Below are 21,007 nucleotides of genomic sequence, written 5' to 3'. Positions count from 1 at the left end.
GGCTGTGCTGCACAGCATGTGGGAATCTTAGTTCCCTGACCAGGGATTGAACCAGTGCCCGCTGTATTGGAAGTGCAGAGTCTTAACCACTTGACCACCAGGGAAGTCCCTAAGAAACCCTTATAACTCAACAATGAAAAGATAAATTGCCCAATTTTAAAAGGGGGGAAAGATTGAAATATACATTTCTCTAACAAAGATATACATATTGCCTATAAGCTCTTGACAGTATTCTCAGCATTGCAAGTCCCACCCGCTAGGATATCTGTAATGAAGAGACAGTAATAAGTGCTGACAAGGATGTGGATGAATTAAAAAAACCCTTATGTATTGCTAGTTGGAATGTAAAATGGTGCATCCACTTTGCAAAAACTGGTGGTTCATCAAAATGGTACATAGAGTTACCATATGATCTAGCTTTTACATTTCTAGGGAGGTGCCCAAGATAATTCAAAATATGTATACAAATACTTGGTTACAGATGTTCATAGCAGCATTATTTAAGAGATGCAGAACGTAGAAACAAGCCAAATGTCCATCAGCTGACAAATTCCTAAAAATAGTAATGTATCCATACAATGGAGTATTACTCATCTTCAGAATGATACACTCTACAGCACGGATGAACCTTGAAAACATGCTGATTTAAAGAAGCCAAACCAAAGGCCACATATCATGATTGCACTTATAGAAAATGTCCTGGAATGAGATAGTGGTGATAGTCGTACAACCTTGTGAATATGCTAAAACCCACTGAATTGTACAGTTTAAAAGAGGAAATTTTATGGTATATGAATTACATCTCAATTTAAAAATACTGAATTTACTGATTTCCTTCTCAAACCTGCCCCTTCTGGTCCCAGTTTCAAAAGTTAAGGACAATTTGAAGGGTGTTCTGATGCTACAGATGGGGATTATTGAATCAGAAGGAGACCCAGCTGCAGTCCATAGAGTGATAGTTTGAGGTTCTCTAGGAATAGACTGTATACCTCACTCCTATACTTTCCACCCATCCAAAAAACTTTGACCTGGCATCAAATAATGCAGTGGTTTAACTTCAGGTGAATCAGTGAGTGTAGCTTTCTTGGAAAAATTGCCAAAGCCTTGGTTAGTGGCAACCCCCAGGATGAATGAGAACTTTCTTACCCACAAGTTTAACTACTGACACAATCTGCCCCAGAGTACCTCCTATCTCTCCTCTGAAAACAGACTGTCATAAATAGTGCTTTAACAGAATGGCTACGACAAGACTGTTAGCTGTTCATCCCAAATTCATTTCTTCTTCTTGGGTATACAGTTAGACTACACTTCACCTTCCTTATAGGTGAAAGTAAGGCCATGTGACTGAAGTCTAGGCAATGAAATATCAGCAGAAGACACTTCTCAGCTGTATTTCTTTACTGTCCACTTCTGCCAGCAAGATGGAAAGCCTAGGTAATGGCAGATCCTCCAGGAGCCTGAGTCTCTGAGTTACCACACGGAGGATAGCTGCTTGCCAACCAGGAACACCCCTCTCCTACTCCTGTCTGGTTAGGAAATAGTTCCTTTTTTGGTTTAATTCTTACACACTGTGGAGTTTATTTGCTACTATAGCCAGACCTACCCTAACTAACACATGGGCTGATTGCAATTCTAACAAAAAATAATGACAAAACAAAGAAAAACCAACGAAGTAAGTATTGTAACAGAGGCATGTTGGTTCTGGAAATTTTTATATTCTTATGCATATTGTTGAGCTTTGTTCTAGGACACAGGTTATTTACTTGGAAATGATTTGATTCTTTTAGGTCTGTTTTTAAAGTTTTTTCAGGTAGGAAGGACCAAAGCAGGGTTTTATTCTAGGGCTAATTTTGCCTTACTATGAAGCAAAACCCTTCTGGGTACCATTATCTTTGTGAATTATGAGCAGAAAGTATGCCTGGTTTGGACATTGTTCTGCCCCCAAATCTCAAATGATTCCCCGGACTCAGGTCGTGTGCTTCCAGCCATGCCTTGATTGGCACTTGGCTAAAGAGAGTATCTTCTGTAGATGACTTGAGTTCTCTCTGGGCAGCTCTTTCCTCTTTGGTACTCTGCCTTGTGAAGCTTAATCTTCTTTGTCTCCCTAGACTCCCAGCACCTTCGCAACTCAGGGACACTGTGGAGACTACCACGCTGTCAGCGTCCCTATTGGAAGCTCTCTCCAGCAGTAAGCTTTGGCGCTTGTAGGGCTTAAATTCTTTTGATTTCTTTCAGGGATCACTGCTCTTTGTTGCCTCATGTCCTATGTCTTAAAAATCATTGTTTAATTTATTTTGCGTGTTTTTTGGTTTGATTTAGGTAGGAGGATAAATCTAGTCTCTGTTATTACATCTTGACTAGACTTCTTTCTATACTTTTTTTTAAAATTTGGCTATGCTGCATGTGGGATCTTAGTTCCCCGACCAGGGATCGAACCTGCGCTCCTGCATTGGAAGAGCAGAATCTTAACCACTGGACCGCCAAGGAAGTCCCTATACTTTTTTTTTTTTACTTTTTTTCTTTTTATTTATTTATTATTATTATTTTTAAAATTTAATTTTGGCTGCGTTGGGTCTTCATTGCTGCACACAGGCTTTCCTCGTTGCGGTGAGCGGGGGCTAATCTTCGTTGCAGTGCACGGGCTTCTCATTGCGGTGGCTTGTCTTATTGCAGAGCACGGACTTTAGCCACGCGGGCTTCAGTAGTTGTGGCACATGGGCTTCAGTAGTTGTGGCTTGCGGGCTCTAGAGTGCAGTTTCAGTAGTTGAGGCGCACAGGCTTAGTTGCTCCGCAGCACATGGGATCTTCCCGAGCCAGCTCCAACCCATGTCCCCTGCATTGGCAGGTGGATTATTAACCACTGCACCACCAGGGAAGCCCAGTCCCTATACTTTTAAGAATAACATAAAAACAATATGAGAAGCCTCCGAAGATTTATTGTTTCAGTTTATATGGTGGCTCTTCCCCTTAGTAGGTATTTGTTGAGCAAGTTACTTAAGCTCTTGTGCCTCAACTTCCGAATCGATAAAAGGAAAATAAAATTATTTACATCATAAGGCTTTTGGGTGGGAAGAAATTTTTCTCTACTCTTCTGGTTTCTTCCGGCTGGTCTAAAAATTAAATTGACATGAGACAGATTAACAGGAGAAAATCAAACAAAAGTTTAATTACATGTATACATGGGAGAGACCCAGGAAAACTGAGTAACTTGCGAAAATGGCTGAAACCCTCACCTTAAACACCATCTTCAGCTAAAGAGAAAAGAGGATGTTGGGGTAGTGGTTTGGGACTTCAGAGGGGAGGAAGGCATTTCATGTGGAGAAGAAAAAGCAAATGTTTGATAAACAAATGTTTTCTGGGCTGAGCAGAGACAATGGGACACAGAGTGGACTCCCAACTCTAGGCCCTGCCAGAGTTTCTCCCACCACATCTAGCACATGTTCTTTGCAGGTATCTCTGCAGATATGGGCCTTTTATCTAAATTCTTCAGGCAACTAAGAGGGAGGTTAAATGAAAGTCTTCCTGAGTCTTATGTTGCTTAAAAATAATTATCCTGAATTAACCCCCATGCCAAAGAGACACATTTTTGGGGTGGCAAATTTTGCTCCCCTACATTGCGTTTGTGAGAATTAAGAGTTAGTACATGTGAAATGCTTCAGAAAGTGACTTGCATATAAGCTCTGAATAAATGAGTTATTGTTATCATCATAGAAAATTTCTAATGCCGAAAAACTCTGACTTTGGAGTGAAAGGGATCTTTGTTTCAGTATCAGCTCTACCACTTACTGTGGCCTTATGTAGCCTCTATTGATCTCATTCTGCTCATTACAAAAAGTGGATAATAATAACATCTACTCATTAAATACTTGTGTGGATGAAATAAAATGGTAATTGTGAAGCACTTGGCACAGTGCCTGGCACAGAGTAAGTGTTCTGATTGTTATTCTGATTATCTATTGCTACATAATAAATTGCCACAAAGCATAGTGGCTTAAAACAGCAGTTAGTGTTTTATCATCTCTCATCATTCAAAGGTTTGGCTGGGCCCAGCTAGGTAGTTCTCACTCAGGGTCTCTCAGGCAGCTGCAGTCAGACAGGGGCAGGGCTGCAGTCTTCTTGAAGACTTTCACAGTCACATGTCAGGCAGTTGATTCAGGCTCTTGGCTGAGATCTCTCCACTTCCTCACAGCATGGTAGCTGAATTCCAAGAACAAGCATCCCGGGAGGATGAGGTGAAACCTGTATCACCTTTTGTGACAGCCTCAGAAGTCACCTGGTGTTCCCTTGTCTGCAGTCATAGACCAACCTAATTTTGAGAGGAGAGTCAACATCACCTTGCAAGAAGAACATGTGTGTAATGGGAAGTACTGATGCAGTCATTTTTAGGCAGTACAGTCCGCCACAGTTAGCTATTTTTCATGTGCATGTTTACATATATGCAAACATTTTACATAAAATGTTGGTGGTCCCTACCCCTAGCATACACACTTTATGAAGTTTTCCATCTAGGCTCTTTTTTTTTTTTAAGTGGTACACAGGCCTCTCACTGTTGTGGCCTCTCCCATTGCGGGAGCACAGGCTCTGGATGTGCAGGCTCAGCGGCCATGGCTCACGGGCCCAGCCGCTCCGCAGCATGTGCGATCTTCCCGGACTGGGGCAGAAACCCGTGTCCCCTGCATCGGCAGGCGGACTCTCAACCACTGCGCCACCAGGGAAGCCCCTAGGCTCTTTTTTTGTAAGCTCTCTTGTCCACATCCAAAGTACCTCATGACCAGCAGGTTGTATTAGCATTTTTCTAGCTTCCAGTTGAGACTTATAACTCATTAGTCCTTCATCAGTGCACCAACTCCATCTTTTGAGGCTAATGCCATAATCCCTTCTCATTGCTATCATTTATGAACCCCTTGATCACTCCTCTGTGTTTATGCAGGATATGTACATGAGGGTGAGGGGTACGTCTTGGGGACCATCTTAGAATTCTGCCTGCCACAAGCCTCTTGAGGAAATTTTTACTTTGGTTATTGTACTTTTCCATTACAGATTTTCCGTTTGGTTATTTTTTATAATTTTTATTAAGATTTCTTACTTGAGCAATAGTCATCATATTTTCCTTTAATTCTTTGAACATATTTATAATACTTTCACTTACTTTGTCTGCTAAACTTGGGCCTGCTCAATTTTTATTAACTAATTCTTTCCCCCTGTTTATTTTTATGCCTAGTAGTTTTTGGTTGAAAACTGTCCCTTTTAGATAATATAGCAGATTTGGATTCTGTTTTATATTTGTTACATAGTGTACATCCCAATGTTTCTGCTCAATGATTTTATTTTTATTTTTTAACCTAGATTCCTAGGTGTTGTCTCTCTGTGTGTATAGTCTAGTCATCAGCCAATGATTTGGGTGGAGATTATGCTTAAACACCTTGAACCTTAAGGCTTCCACCTTCTGCCTATCATATTGTATATGAGTTGAGGTACTCATTCTAAATTGCAGTCAGTTCTCAAGCCTTCTTTACTTTTCACTTTCCACCAGGTTCTCTCATGTCTCTGTGCATGTGTCTGTAGTTTCCTCGTCAGCCAGGGACTGTGTGGAGAACTCATCTCAGTCCTTTTATGACTCTCATTTCTAGGATTCCCCATTCAATTTTTGGTTTGTCTGCTGCTTGTCCCAGCTGGGACTACAACCTTGGATGAGTGGAGTGTATTTTCTCTGTCCATTTCCATCTAAGTCTACTACTTTTTTTTTTTCCATTTGTATTTTTTGTTAATAGGGTAATATACATTCAAGGCAGAATACCAGTATGTTCTTACTTAAGTATTAATGCTGGCATGTAGTGCTAATTCTGATATATTTGTTATACAATGAACACTTAAAATGTTTTTCTGATATTTTATATCCCCCTCTGTTGCTTTTCAAAGTTTAATCACTAGGTAAGTCCACCACTTTTAAAGGGCATGGGGTTTTTTGTCCTCCACCTCTAATTGAGTTCAACCCCTCTCGTTTTCACTGCCAGCCTATCATGGTAAAACTGCTGTCCTTAGAGTAGTCAAATTCATAGAGACAGAACATAAAATGGTGATTGCCAGGGACTGGAGTGACAGGGGGAATGAAGAGTTTTTGTTTAATGGGTATAGAGTGTCAGTTTTGCAAGATGAAGAGTTCTAGAGATTGGTTGCACAGCAATAAGAATATACTTAACATTGTACACTTAAACTGGCACACTTAGGTTGATAAATTATGCTATATGTATTTTACCAAGTTAAAAATGAAAAACAAAGAAACTACTGTTCTTGCCAACAGAATTTGGGAGAGTGGAGGGTAGTGCAGATGGGACCAGCCTCAGGCCAAAAGGCCACAGTCTTCTGCAGTTCTTACCTGAAGCTTTAGTATGATTTGAAGCATAAATGTTCTCAATTTGTTTTCTGCATCAAACTACAGCCCTGAAATGGTTGTTTTTTAAATTCTGTCCAGTTGTATTATTGATTTTTGTGGAGAGGAATCACTGACCTTTTCACGGCACCAGAACTGGATATTACTTCCTTGGCCGCTCTTTCTTTGTGTCTCCTGAGGGTTCTTACTCATTATTCCTTCTTCTGAATGATAGTGTCCTAGAACATAGTTCTTGGGCCTTTTCTCTCTCTTTTTTAATGCCTTCCCTAGGAGATTTCATCAAGTCTCCACATTTTAAATATTAATCTGTGGCTGGTGGCTCCCAAATTTGTAACTCCCGACCAGACTTCTTCCCTACTCTCCAGACCTGTGTATCTACCTGTCTGTATGACATCCTACTTAGATGTTTAATAGACATCCCAAACTTAATAAGGCTGAAACCAAACTCCTGATATGTGTTGCCAGAAACTGGCTTCTCGCTCAGTCTACCCTATGTCAGTTATTGATGTCTTTGTTCTTCTGTCTCCTCAGGCCAATAACTTTGGGTTGATTCTTGACTCCTTTCTTTCATACTGTAGGTCCACCACGTCAGAATATCCTGTCAGTTTTACCTTCAAAGTAGTCACAGAGTGTGATCCTCTTCTCATCATCCTTACTGCCACCACCACTTTCAGGCCACCATCATCTCTACCTGAGATTATTAAGTAGGCTTCCAACTGTTTTCTTCTAATGGTCTTTTCCTCCTATAATATGTTCTCAATAGAGCCTCAGAATGATCCTGTTTAACTTTAGTGGGATCCTCTCACTTCTGTTCTCAGAGTCTCGTAGTGAAGCATTTCTCATCGCGCTCAGAGTAAAAAACCAGAGTCCTTACCAAGACTCACTACATCCTACAGAATCTTGCTCCTCCTTACCTTTCTAACCTCATAAGCTCCTAACCTCCCTCCCTCAGCTCACTTGGCTTCCCTAGAGCTGCAGACATGCATCTGTCTCAGATCCTTCTTATTCATTTTCCCTGCACCTGGAATGGCCTTTCCTTACCACACTTGTTCTCATGCCCTAGCTTCCTTACTTGCTTTAGGTCTTTATCCAGAATTCACTTTTGTGCAAGGCCTTCCTTGGCCACCCTGTCCAAATTTCCATGCCTTCTTCCACGTTATTTATTATTCTACTTTCTTGCTTTATTTATTTATTTATAGATGTTGGGGGTAGGAGTTTATTAATTAATTAATTTATTTTTGCTGTGTTGGGTCTTTGTTTCTGTGCGAGGGCTTTCTCTAGTTGTAGCAAGTGGGGGCCACTCTTCATCACGGTGCGCGGGCCTCACTATCGCGGCCTCTCTTGTTGCGGAGCACAGGCTCCAGACGTGCAGGCTCAGTAGCTGTGGCTCACGGGCCTAGTTGCTCCGCAGCATGTGGGATCCTCCCAGACCAGGGCTCGAACCAATGTCCCCTGCATTAGCAGGCAGATTCTCAACCACTGCGGCACCACAGAAGCCCTTTGCTTTATTTTTTAACCTTAGCACTTATCACTATTTAATGTACTATACACTTAATTAATTTTGTTTACTGTTTCCCTCACTAAAATTATAGCCCCACGAGGGCAGACTTCTGTTTTTTTTTTTAACTACCCTCCTAGAACCTAAAACAGTGCCTAGCACTTAAGCTTGCAATATATAGAATGTTTATAGTGAAAGGTGAAGAAAGGCATGCATTTCCAGAGTAAAAGGTCTCCCTGAGTACCAAGGAGAATGAAGGAAACACATTCTTGGGAAATTTCAAAATATCGGTTATAAAAAAGATCCCAAAAAGCTTCTAGAGAAAAGAAATGGAAGTCTACAAATTAGCACATATGGATGCTAGAAGACAAGACAGTGGGACAATTTTATCAAAGTTTTGAAGAAAAATGAATTTTAACCTAGAATTCTGTACCCAAGCAAACTATCTAAAATGTGAGATCAAAATAAAGTCATTTTCACACGTGCAAACGTGTGAAGATAAATGAAGAGGTAAATGACGTTTATCTCTGAAATAGCTGAGGATTTTGTTTATCTAAACAAGGATGAAAACCAAGAGAGGATACAACAACCAGTGAAACTGACCCCAAAATCCAGTGATTACAAGCTCCAGATGACATTTGTTCAGCAGTCAAGAAAAACAATTAGGTTACATTAAAGTAGGAATTTCGTTGTGTCCAAGAAGATTGGGGGAAAAAAATGATAAATTAGAATCAATAAGAGGCAGGATAATATTGGGACTGTGGTAAAATAGTATGTTTCTTATCTCAATAAAGACAAGAAAGATGGTCGGAAAGTTCAGAAAAAACTAAAATAACTAGATAAGAAAGTTAGTGTCCAGATAGTAGGTAGACTCAAAGTAATATGATTCTGAGAAATTAATAGAAGAAAAGAGATTTCTTCTGACCTTGAGGTAGCATGGAAGAGAAGGAAATGTACTGAACATACTGCTTGTTTCTACCCTAAGCAGTGTTCATATAAACCCTGATATCGTACATGTCGTGTATTGTTTTTCATTTTTTAAAGAAAGAATTGGCTTTGTAGCCAAAGCATGAAAGTCATAGTTATAGTCATAGAATATAACCTAAATTTTATCAACCTAAGAAATGTTAAAAAAAAAAAATTAGATGTGACACAAGTTGGGAAGGACGGGCACAACTGTTATTTCTAAAACATTCATTTTATATGGTAGTTCTCAAACTTTGTTGCATATTAAAATCACCACAGAAGCTTTCAAAATCTTGATTCCCAAGCTGCATCAAACTGCATCATACCAATTAAACCCAAATCACTAGGCATCAGTTTGTTTGTTTGTTGTCTTAAGTCTGCCAGGTGATTCCAAAGTGTAATCAAATTTGAGAATCAGTGGTCTAAAGTTCATGGAACTAGAACTAGAAGCCACAGTTCATTTTCTGAAGTTACAAATTTGACAAGTAGTAGAATCCTTCTTATAACTGTTACCATTGGACGAAGAAGGAGACAGTGAGGTTGGAGGGTGGTGGAAGTGAGCCAGATTTTCCTTAGTGGAAAGCCAAATCTTTGGTGATGAATCAGGGTTCTGCATTCTGTTTCCAAGTTAGTCTGTTAGTCATTTTATTTCACTTGCAAAGAGGAAATGTCCCTTTAGTCATGTTCCTAATTTTTTAAGAATCTGTACTGTCTTTTTATAAATAGTTTGAATTAATTAGAGCTAGATCAGTGAGGTCATTATGAATACATTATTATCTGGATGTTAAAATCAACTTCCTATGGCAAACATAGAGTACATTTTTTTAAATGAATAGATACACTTTTCTATAAAAACCATTTTAACAAATACCATTTTCTCTGACAAACATTTTAGACAGAAGGTTACGTGTAAATAGTGTTAATAGTTCTTACAAACAAAACTTTCAGTATGTCAGTGAAGTCATTTGTCTTTCTTAGCAAACACCTTGGGCAGAAACTCAACTTTTTGAATGCAAGGTATAAAATAATTATGTATTTTTGTAAATTTAATAGTAATAGGAATGTAAATATATTCCAGCCTTTTCTTCTCTAATGGCCTCGGCCTTTATCAGCCTTGACAATGCATTGGAATCCCTTGGGGAGCTTTCAAAAGTCAGTATCCTGTTTTTAAAAGTTCTTCGTTAAGAATTATTAACTAGAGCCTGGTACTCAGACCTCAGAGATACTTTTCTAGTCAAGCTAGAGTTAAAGAGTATGAATTTATGATTTTCTTTTTCCACAGAAGTTAACAGATAATATCTGGAGTTGATGAATAATGAGATTGCAAGATAAGTATATTAGTACTTAAGATTATCAAGGTTGCCTTTTGGGAATGTTATTGGAACTGGGGGGTGAGGAGGGATGAAGGTGGGGACAGTTGTTCTTCATCATAAGTTCTTCTGTACTATGTGCTTTTTAAACATAAAAACTATGCTCATGAACACTTTGATTAAATAAATTAATGGTTGTAAAAGTATTGTTGTCTTACATCTTTTTCCTTTTCTTTTTTTTCTTTTTTGGCTGTGTTTGGTCTTCGTTGTTGCGTGTGGGCTTTTCTCTAGTTTCAGCGAGCAGGGGCTACTCTTCGTTGCGTTGTGTGGGCTTCTCATTGCGGTGACTTCTCTTGTTGTGGAGCACGGGCTCTAGGCGCGCAGGTTTCAGTAGTTGTGGCTCGTGGGTCCAGAGTGCAGGCTCAGTAGTTGTGGCGCACAGGCTTAGTTGCTCCGCGGCATGTGGGATCTTCCCAGCGAACCCGTGTCCCCTGCATCGGCAGGTGGATTCTTAACCACTGCGACACCAGGGAAGTCCTCCCTTACATTTTGAAATAATAAAATGTTCTTTATGAGACTCACAATTAATAAAATAGACATATTAGGATGTTTTTGTTTTGTATTAAAAAAATAATTCTAAAGTTTAAAAAAAAGATCCTTATAAGAAGTTTCTTACTGATTTTTTTTTTTCTTTTCTTTTCTTGCGGTACGTCGGCCTCTCACTGTTGTGGCCTCTCCCGTTGCGGAGCACAGGCTCTGGACGCACAGGCTCAGCGGCCATGGCTCACGGGCCCAGCCGCTCCACGGCATGTGGGATCTTCCCGGACCGGGACACGAACCCGTGTCTCCTGCATCGGCGGACTCTCAACCACTGTGCCACCAGGGAAGCCCTTACTGATTTTTTTAAAGTAAACATTTTACTAAAGTATATCATACATATAGAAACTGCCCTCATTTTAAGTTTTCACGAGGAGAACATTCCTGTGTAACCAGCATCCAGGTCAAGGATTCTACGTTGTCTGACTCTAGGAAGCCCAGGGTGTGCTGTCTCCAGTCACTGGTCCCTCCTCCAACAACCACAGTCTTAACTTTGAACATCATTCTATAGTTTTTGTTTCGTTTTGTTCCTGAACATTTTATAAGTAGATTCGTACATTATATACTCATTTACCTTTGGCTTCCTTATGAACATTATGTTTGTGAAGTTTATTGAATGGCAAAACAGGATTGGTGATAGTAAAACTCTGGGTATGTTTAAATTAACCTGTGTCTCTTCAGGTTTCCCAGTAGCCTGGGGGATAATAATCAAAGGGTAAAGAATAACAGGCTTTGATTCTTTTACCTGAGCTGTAAAGCAAACTCCATCCCTGAAATACTCACTTCTGGCCCTATGTTTAAGGTGTACCATTGCACCTAGTTAGCTCCTGAAGTACCTCTCCACTTGCCCACAAGCCATTATTTTAGGGCATGCCATCCATTTCTGGCTTTGCTCTCTAATTCTACTTCTATTCTAATTTACCTCTTCAACCTTTGCACCGTTCAGTCTTCTCTTTGTTACTCATAACCTTCTTATTTCATTTTTGGGGGCAGCTATTGGACTTTGTTCCCCTTGCCAGAGGACTCATATCTGTTTGTTAATGTTTGGGGCACTAACAGATGCTTCCTTATGGTCAGCCACGACTGAGGTTGCCTTGTGTCAATTTTCCACCCCAAAATGTCTTTACTTGCCAGATTCATCTGGAGTTCTTTTTTTTGGGGGGGGGGTGCGTGGGTTGCTGCAGGGATTGAGGGATCTTAGTTCCCCGACCAAGGATCGAACCCGGGGCCCCTCCAGTGGAAGCGCAGAGTCCTAAACACTGGACCACCAGGGAATTCCCCGTCTAGAGTTTTTAACTGGAGTCTGAGAATTTTAAACTTCCACCACAGGGTGAGCCTATCTTGGGTGCTTTCTGAAAGGAGAAAGTCAGTGTGTCCCATCTTTGATCAGCAGCTCATTTAACTCTGATTTCTGTCTTAGGGGATTCAGTCTTCTTTATCCACATAGAATACCCTGTGATGTGCCTCAGTTCACCTAGACCTGCCAGAATTCCAGCCCAGGGTATACGGGTTGGCCCACCAACCCTGGCACTTGATAAGATCTCCCCAACTGTAAAATATGCAAAATCTCCTGTTTCATCCAAGAATTTCTCCTTGAATCAGGGGTGGAATTAGCACGTCAATCTAGTGTGGACTTATTTTCCAGAGGCACAAACTCCTAATGCCACATAGCTATGGGCTGTTTGGAATCAGAGAGCGTCTCCCACGGTACACTTGAAACAGTGACGTAGAACATTCCTGCCAGCCTCTAGAATAGGAAATTGCCGTATTATTGAAGGTATAGCCCTTCAATTCCAACTTTCCACTTTGCTATTTGCTCCTTTCTGGCTTGGGTAAGGTGTTTCTGGTAAGACTTTCCTACTTTTCAGACGTTCCTCTTTGGGCTAACTGGAGCCTGGAAGAGGGGAAGGGATGGAAAGATAAGTTGGTTTAAATGTTAAGATCTACTCAGTGCCCAGTGCTACAACCTGTGAAAATGCCTGGCATCCGTAAATGTTATCAGTCCAGCTTGTCAGCTACCTTTACCTCTTAAAACTACAAAGTGTACCAAACTTTAGGTCTACGTTAGTATTGTCAGAAAAATCTTTCTGATACAATCTCCTTTTACTATAGTTTTTAGATTTAGGTTTTAAGTTGATGGCTTATCTTGACTTAAAAATTTTAGAAGAAAAAAAGCAGTATCAATTTTACAACTTGTTGAGAGCACTAAAAATCCCCATTTTCATATAATGTTTCATATATTTGAGTGAATATTTATTTTTATTGTCTATTCTATACATATTAGTGTATATATGTCAATCCCAATCTCCCAATTCATCCCACCACCGCCCCTGCCACTTTCCCCCCCTTGGTGTCCATACATTACACCCATCTAGGTCAACACAGAGCACTGAGCTGAGCTCCCTGTGCTATATAGCAGGTTCCTCTAGCTATATATTTTACACATGGTAGTGTATTTATGTCAAACCTAATCTCTCAGTTCATCCCACCCTGTGTCCACACGTCCATTCTCCATGTCTGCCTTTCTCTTCCTGCCCTGCAAATAGGTGCATCTGTACCATTTTTCTAGACTCCACATATGTGCATTAATATACGATATTTGTTTTTCTCTTTCTGACTTACTTCACTCTGTATGACAGACTGTAGGTCCATCCACATCTCTACAAATGACCCAATTTCATTTCTTTGTATGGCTAAGTAATATTCCATTATATATATACATGTACCACATCTTCTTTATCCATTCATCTGTCGATAGACATTTATGTTGTTTCCATGTCCTGGCCATTGTAAATAGTGCTGCAGTGAACATTGGGGACTTTTGTGTGTGTGTGTGTGTGTGTGTGTGTGTGTGTGTGTGTGTGTGTGTGGTACGTGGGCCTCTCACTGTTGTGGCCTCTCCCATTGCGGAGCACAGGCTCCGGATGCGCAGGCTCAGCGGCCATGGCTCACGGGCCTAGCTGCTCCGTGGCATGAGGGATCTTCCCGGACCGGGGCACGAACCCGTGTTCCTTGCATCGGCAGGCGGACTCGCAACCACTGCGCCACCAGGGAAGCCCTGGGGACTTTTTTTAGCTTTATAAATAATCTCAATAATTTGAATCACACTGACATCTTTATCTCTAGTACAGTATTGGATACTTTTAAAAGATAGGTTAATTGAAGTATAATTTACATATAATAAAATTCACCCTTTTAAAGTGTACAGTTATATGTGTTAGGACAAATTTATGCAATTGTGTAATCACCACCAAAATTAAGATGGAGACTTCCCTCATTGTAGGAAGTTCCCTTGCGCTGTTTTGTAATCAATCCCCTCCTTTAACCTCTAACTCCTGGCAACAACTGACCTGATTTCTGTCCCTATAGTTTTGTGTTTTCTAGATTTCCATATAAATGGAATCATCCAGTATGTAGCATTTTATGTCTGGCTTCTTTCACTAACATAATACTTTTGAGATTGATTCATTTGTTGAATGTTTCTTTTCTGTTTTTGGCGGGGGGTTTCTTTTTCTTTTTTTTTTTTTTTGCGGTACGCGGGCCTCGCACTGCTGTGGCCTCTCCCCTTGCGGAGCACAGGCTCCGGACGCGCAGGCTCAGCGGCCATGGCTCACGGGCCTAGCCACTCCGCGGCATGTGGGATCTTCCCGGCATGTGGAATCTTCCCGGACCGGGACACGAACCCGCGCCCCCTGCATCGGCAGGCGGACCCTCAACCACTGCCCCACCAGGGAAGCCTTGGGGGGGTTTTCTTGATGAGTAATATTCCATTGATTGGGTATACCAAAATTTGTTTAGCCATTTACCTGTTGATGGGCATTTTGGATTGTTTACAGTTTTTCATGATTATGGCTAAATCTACCCTAAACATTCACATGCTGGTGTTTGAGTGGGGTATGTTTTTATTTTTTGTATAAATACTTAGGAGTGGGATTGCTGGGACATATGGTAAATATAGGTTTGACTTTATAAGAGACTAATGCACTGTTTTTAAAGTGGATGTATATTTTCCATTGCCACCAGCAAATATATGAGAGTTCCAGTCACTCTGCATCCTTGCCAACATTTGGCATTATACATCTTTTTAATTTTAGCCATTTTAGTAGGTGTGTAATGATATCTTATTGTGGTTTTAGTTTGCAGTTTTCAGATGACTAATGATGTTGAGCACATTTTTGTGTGCTTACTGCCCATCTGTATATTTTTGTTGATGAAGTGTCTTTTCAAATCGTTTGCCCATTTAAAAATTGGATTATCTTCTTATTGAATTATAAGTGTTACTTATATATTCTGGATATAAGTCTTTTGTTAGCTATTACATATTCTCCTAGCCTGTGCCTTGTCTTAGCTTTGTCTTTTGAAGAACAGATATTAATTTTGATGAAGTCCAGTTTATCAGTTTTTCAGTACTTTGTGCTTTTTTTTGTCTAATCTAAGGAAAAGCCCAATCCAAGGTTACAAAAATATTTTTTCCTATGTTTTCTTCCACAAATTTAATACTTTTAGCTCTTACATATAGTTCTATAATCCATTTCAACTTCATTTTTGTATATAGTGTGAGATATAGGTTGAGGGTTTTGTTTTGATTTTGCACATGCATGTACAATTATTCTAGCACCATTTGTTGAAAAGACAAATGTTCTTTCCCCACGATACCTTTGTTGAAAATCAATTGACTGTGTATGTGTGGGCTTATTTCTCGACTCCGTTGTGTTCTGTTGATTCATATATATATTCATATATATCGCTGTGCAAATACCACATTGTTTTGATCATTATAGCTCTATAGTAAGTCGTGAAATTGGTTTATTCTTATTATGGGAAAAATAGTATTGACCTGAAAATTGTCTATCTGTAGCTTCTTCCACCTGGTTCTGTGTATGCCCTCTAGAATAAGATTACTTCTTATTTTATATGACAGCCCCTCATTTATTTGAATAAATGTTCACACATTTTAATTTGGACTATAAGCTCTAGACCTTTCCATCTTGGGACATCTTTGTCTTTTTATATTCAGAGCTTATCACTTTTTGGAGCTCAATAAATATTTGTTGAACTGAATTAAATTGAGCTCTGGAATAATTGTTCATTAGTGTCCTTAAAGCAGGTTACTTGAATTCAACATAGTGAAAAAGCATAGTTCTGGTGATATTCATGTCATTAAGGAACCATGGTTCTTTTGATCAAGAAATGAATCTTTCTGGATAATTGCATTGTAACTTGTTTGTTTTTACCCACTGGAAAGATCTTGATTTAATTTTGAGTTCTATCAAAGTTTTCTGTGTACATAGTTTAAAGAATCAGTAGCTCTATAAGGCTCCTTATGAAAAATAGCCACATCCTGATGTCCCCCAGCCTTCCTCTCCACAGTTTGCAATTCCCCAGTGCTGTCAGTTTCATTTCTATCAGCCTTTGGTTGTTTACACCATATCTGTAAATAATGTGCTTATGTTGCAACTTTTTTTTCCCCCAAGTCCAGTTTACCAGGAAGTTTTAATATGTTTTCACTTAACTTCAAATTATATAGAGCCACAGAGCTCCAAGGAAAAAAATAGACAAATTCACTGTCATAATAGGATATTGAACATACTGCTGTCATTCACTGACAGAGGATACCTCTTTCAGAACCAGTAGACGCACCCCCCAAAAAAATTAGTAAGGATATACAAAACTTAAATAACGTGAGCAGCAAATTTGATTCAACAAGCAGATGTATAGTCACTATAATCCCAAACTTTAAATTACAAATTATTTTCAGGCACACCTGGAACATTTTTAAAACTGACCACATTGTGCTATAAGGCAAATTTTAGTAAATTTCAAAGTATTAAAATTATACAAAGTATGTTTCTTGACTTGTAGTTAAGCTACAAATCAGTAACAAAAAAGTAACTAGAAGTTATGAAAAACACTACTTCTAAGTAACCCCCCAAAAAACAAATCACAATTGGAGTTAGAAAATAATTTGAACTGAATGATAATAAAAATATTATTACCAAAACTTGGATGTGACTAAGCTGTGCTTACAGGAAAATGTATATACAGTCTTTTTTTTTTTCAAGGTAACAGTAGTGTTGTTTTTTTTTTAATTGCACATGTCTATAAACCTAATAAATAGGTTTTCTCTTTTTTTTAATACAGTAGGTTCTTATTAGTCATCAATTTTATACACATCAGTGTATACATGTCAATCCCAACCTCCCAATTCATCACACCCCCACCCCCATCCCCCAGCGGCTTTACCCCCTTGGTGTCAATACGTTTGTTCTCCACATCTGTGTCTCAACTTCTGCCCTGCAAACCAGTTCATCTGTACCATTTTTCTAGGTTCCACATATATGTGTTAATGTACGATATTTGTTTTTCTCTTTCTGACTTACTTCACTCCATATGACAGTCTCTAGATACATCCATGTCTCCACAAATGACCCAATTTCGTTCCTTTTTATGGCTGAGTAATATTCCACTGTATATATGTACCACATCTTCCTTATCCATTCGTCTTTCGATGGGCATTTTATTTTCCAGTTTTAGACATTATCTATTGGGTCATTTTCATACTTTCGGCTAGGCACTGGCTGGGCCAGTTCAATATGGAAGCTCATTTCCTTAAGTTGGGAAATTTTAAAAGAATTATTAATATTAACATTATTTATATTCTTCTGGTTTTCTCCACATTATTTTTTTCTTTTTTCTTTTTAGTTTTTTCCTTGCTTTTCTCCCCCACATTATTCAGATATTGGATGTCTTGAGTTGGTTTTCTAATGTTTTTATCTTTTCTGTTGTTCGATCCATTGTCCTTTTGCCCTCCTTTGTGAGAATTTTCTGTAACTTTGTCTTCTAGTTCTTCTATTGAGCTTTTAATCTCTGTTATTATCATTTTTTAAAAGTCTTTTTAAAAATGTTTATTTTATTTTTGGCTGCGTTGGGTCTTTGTTGCTGCGTGCAGGCTTTCTGTAGTTGCGGTGAGCGGGGGTTACCCTTCGTTGTGTTGCACGGGCTTCTCCTTGCAGTGGTTTCTCTTGTTGCAGAGCACAGGCTCTGGGCACATGGGCTTCAGTAGTTATGGCACGCGGGCTTAGTAGTTGTGGCACACAGGCTTAGCTGCTCTGCGGCATGTGGGATCTTCCCAAAGCAGGGCTCAAACCCGTGTCCCCTGCACTGGCAGGCAGATTCTTAACACCTGCGCCACCAGGGAAGTCTCTGTTATTACATTTTTAATTCCCAACACCCCTTTTTTGTTCTCTGAGTATTTTTTTTTAATAAATAAATAAATTTATTTATTTTTGGCTGCATTGGGTCTTTGTTGTTGTGCATGGGCTTTCTCTAGTTGTGACAAGCGGGGGCTACTCTTCACTGCGGTGCACGGGCTTCTTATTGCACTGGCTTCTCTTTTTGTGGAGCATGGGCTCTAGGAGTGTGGGCTTCAGTAGTTGTGGCATGTGGGCTCAATAGTTGTGGCTCCCGGGCCCTAGAGTGCAGGCTTGGTAGTTGTGGCGCATGGGTTTAGTTGCTCTGCGTCATGTGGGATCCTCCCGGACCAGGGCTCGAACCCTTGTCCCCTGCATTGGCAAGCAGATGCTTAACCACTACGCCACCAGGGAAACCCCTTCTCTTCTTTTTAAAAAGAAAATAATCTCTTAATTTGTCATGTCTTTTACTGATCATTTCTTCTTTGATTTTTTTTTTTCTTTTGCCTAAAATGACTGACTTTCATGGACCTAACTTACCAATTACAGTATTTCCTCTAAAGTGGTGAAAACGAGCTAAGGTATTGGGTGTACTTATTGAGTCTTCTGCTTGTTACAATTGCATTGGTTGGTTGTTTCATTTCCAGAGGAAACCTCTTTGATTTGAGAAGGGCCTATGCCTAGTTTTGAAGATGATTCTGGAAAAGATAAGGGTTTTAAAAAATTTTTATTTATTTACTTTAATGATAATATGGTAATACATGTACATGGAACAACACTAAAAAGGCACAAAATAATACACAGTGTAAAGTTTTTCCTCTCTCTTTTACCTGCTCTCTGAGCCTCCCAAGCTCCCATTTCTTCTTCTCAGACGTAATCACTGGAATCATTTTTTTTCTACACCCTCTAGAGAGCTATAAATATTTATGCATATATGCATATAGATCGGAAATGTAGTGTTTTTACTCTTGCCACGTCTACTCAACATAGTACTGGAAGTCCTAGCCAGAGCAGTTAGACAAAAAAAAAAAACAAGGAAGGAAGGAAGGGGCACCCAAATCCAAAAGGAAGAAGTAAAATGCTCTGACATGTAGGTGACATGAAATGTAGATGACATGATCTTATGTATAAAAAACCGGAGGGACTACACCATAAAATTGTTAAAATAAGGAAACAAAGTTGGTAAAGTTGTAGGATACAAAATCAGTGTACAAAATGCCATTGTGTTTCTATACACTGCCAACAAACTTTCAGAAAGGTAAAATCCTATTTACAATAGCATCAAAAAGTATAAAATATTTAGGAATAAATTTAAACGAGGTGAAAGATCTATACACTGAAAACTATAAAATATTGATGAAAGAAACTAAAGAAGACACAAATAAGTGGAAATATATCCTGTGTTCATGGATTGGAAAAATTGTTAAAACGTCCATACTACTGAAAGCAATCTACTGATTAAATGAAATCTGTATCAATATTCCAATGGCATTTTTCACAGGAATAGAAAAAACAATCCTAAAATTCATATAGAACCACAAAAGAACTTGAATAGCCAAAATAATCTTGAGAAAGAAGAACAAAGCTGGAGGAATCACACTTACTGATTTCAAATTACAGTTGATCCTCGAACAATGCAGGGGTTAGGGCACACAGTCGAAAATGCTTGTAACTCATAGTTTGCCCTCCACATCCACTGTTCCTCCACATCTGTGGATTCAGCCAACTTGGAATTGTGTAGTACTGGAGTATTCACTATTGAAAAAAACCCATGTGTAAGTGGACCTGTGCATTTCGAACCCCTGTTGTTTAAGGGTCAATTATGTATTACAAAACTATAATAATTAAAGTATGATGCTGGCATAAAAACATACATATAGACCAATGGAACAGAGTAGAGAGTCCAGAAATAAAACCATGCATATGCATTCAACTAATCGACTAATCTTCAACAGAGGTGCCAAGAATATACAGTGGGGAAAAGATAGTCTCTTCAGTAAGTGATGCTGGGAAAACTGGGTGTCCACATGCAAAAGAATGAAATTGGATCCTTAACTTACACCATATACAAAAATCAACTGAAAATGAATTAAAGACTTAATCATAAGATCTGAAACTAATACTCCTAGAAGAAAACATAGGGAATAAGCTGCTGGACATTGGTCAAGGCAATAATTTTTTTGGGTTTAACAACAAAAGCAAAAATAAATAAGTGGAACTACATCAAACTAAAAAGTTTTGCACAGCAAAGGAAACCATCATCAAAATGAAAAGGCAAACTATGAAAGGGAAGAAAATATTTGCAAACCATATATCCATTAAGGGGTTAACATCCAAAATATATAAGGAACACAAACAACTCAATAGCAAAAAAACAAATAACATGATCAAACAATGGGCAAAGGACTTTAATAGACATTTTCCCAAAGAAGACATACAAATAGCCAACAGGTATATGAAAAGGTGCTCAACTTCAGGAAATACAAATAAAAATCACAATGAGGTATCACCTCACACCTTTTATGACTGCTGTTATCAAAATGTCAAAAGATAACAAGTGTTGGTAAGGATGTGGAGAAAAGGGAACACTTGTGCACTATTGGTGGCCGTGTAAATTGATACACCCATTATGGGAAATAGTATGGAGGTTTCTCAAAAAATTAAAAATAGAACTACCATCTGATCCAGCTATCCACTTCTGGGTATATATCCAAAGGAAATGAAATCACTATCTGGAAGAGATATTTGCACTCCCATTTTTATTGCAGCATTATTCACACTAACCAAGATAAGATAGCCATCCATTGATGGATGAATGGATAAAGAAAATATTATTTCTATATATAATGAAATATAATTCAGCTTTAAAAAGGCAGTTAGTCTTGCCACTTATGACAACATAGACAGACATGAAAGACATTATGCTAAGTAAAATAAGCTAGACACAAAAAGACAAATACTGCATATTTCATATGTGGAATGTAAAAAATGCAAAAGTCAAACTCATAATAAAAGAGAATAGAATGGTGGTTACCAAGGGCTAGGGAGTGGGGGG

The 21,007-nt window shown here is 39.0% G+C and overlaps 1 protein-coding gene and 1 non-coding gene across 2 annotated transcripts in view; one reads left to right on the top strand and one right to left on the bottom strand.

Moving 5' to 3' along the window:
* The window catches only part of ZRANB3 (zinc finger RANBP2-type containing 3), a 233,468-nt gene that overhangs the window by 43,898 nt on the left and 168,563 nt on the right, over positions 1-21,007 (top strand). The window lies entirely within an intron of this gene.
* On the bottom strand, positions 32-104 carry TRNAG-UCC (transfer RNA glycine (anticodon UCC)). Its single transcript has one exon. It is a non-coding gene; the product is annotated as a tRNA-Gly (tRNA).

This window comes from Lipotes vexillifer, unplaced genomic scaffold (assembly GCF_000442215.2).
Source record: "Lipotes vexillifer unplaced genomic scaffold, Lipotes_vexillifer_v1.1 scaffold233, whole genome shotgun sequence".
In the NCBI taxonomy this organism is placed as follows: domain Eukaryota; kingdom Metazoa; phylum Chordata; class Mammalia; order Artiodactyla; family Lipotidae; genus Lipotes; species Lipotes vexillifer.
Note: the sequence above shows the minus strand (reverse complement) of the source record. Positions and strands in the feature narration are given on the sequence as shown.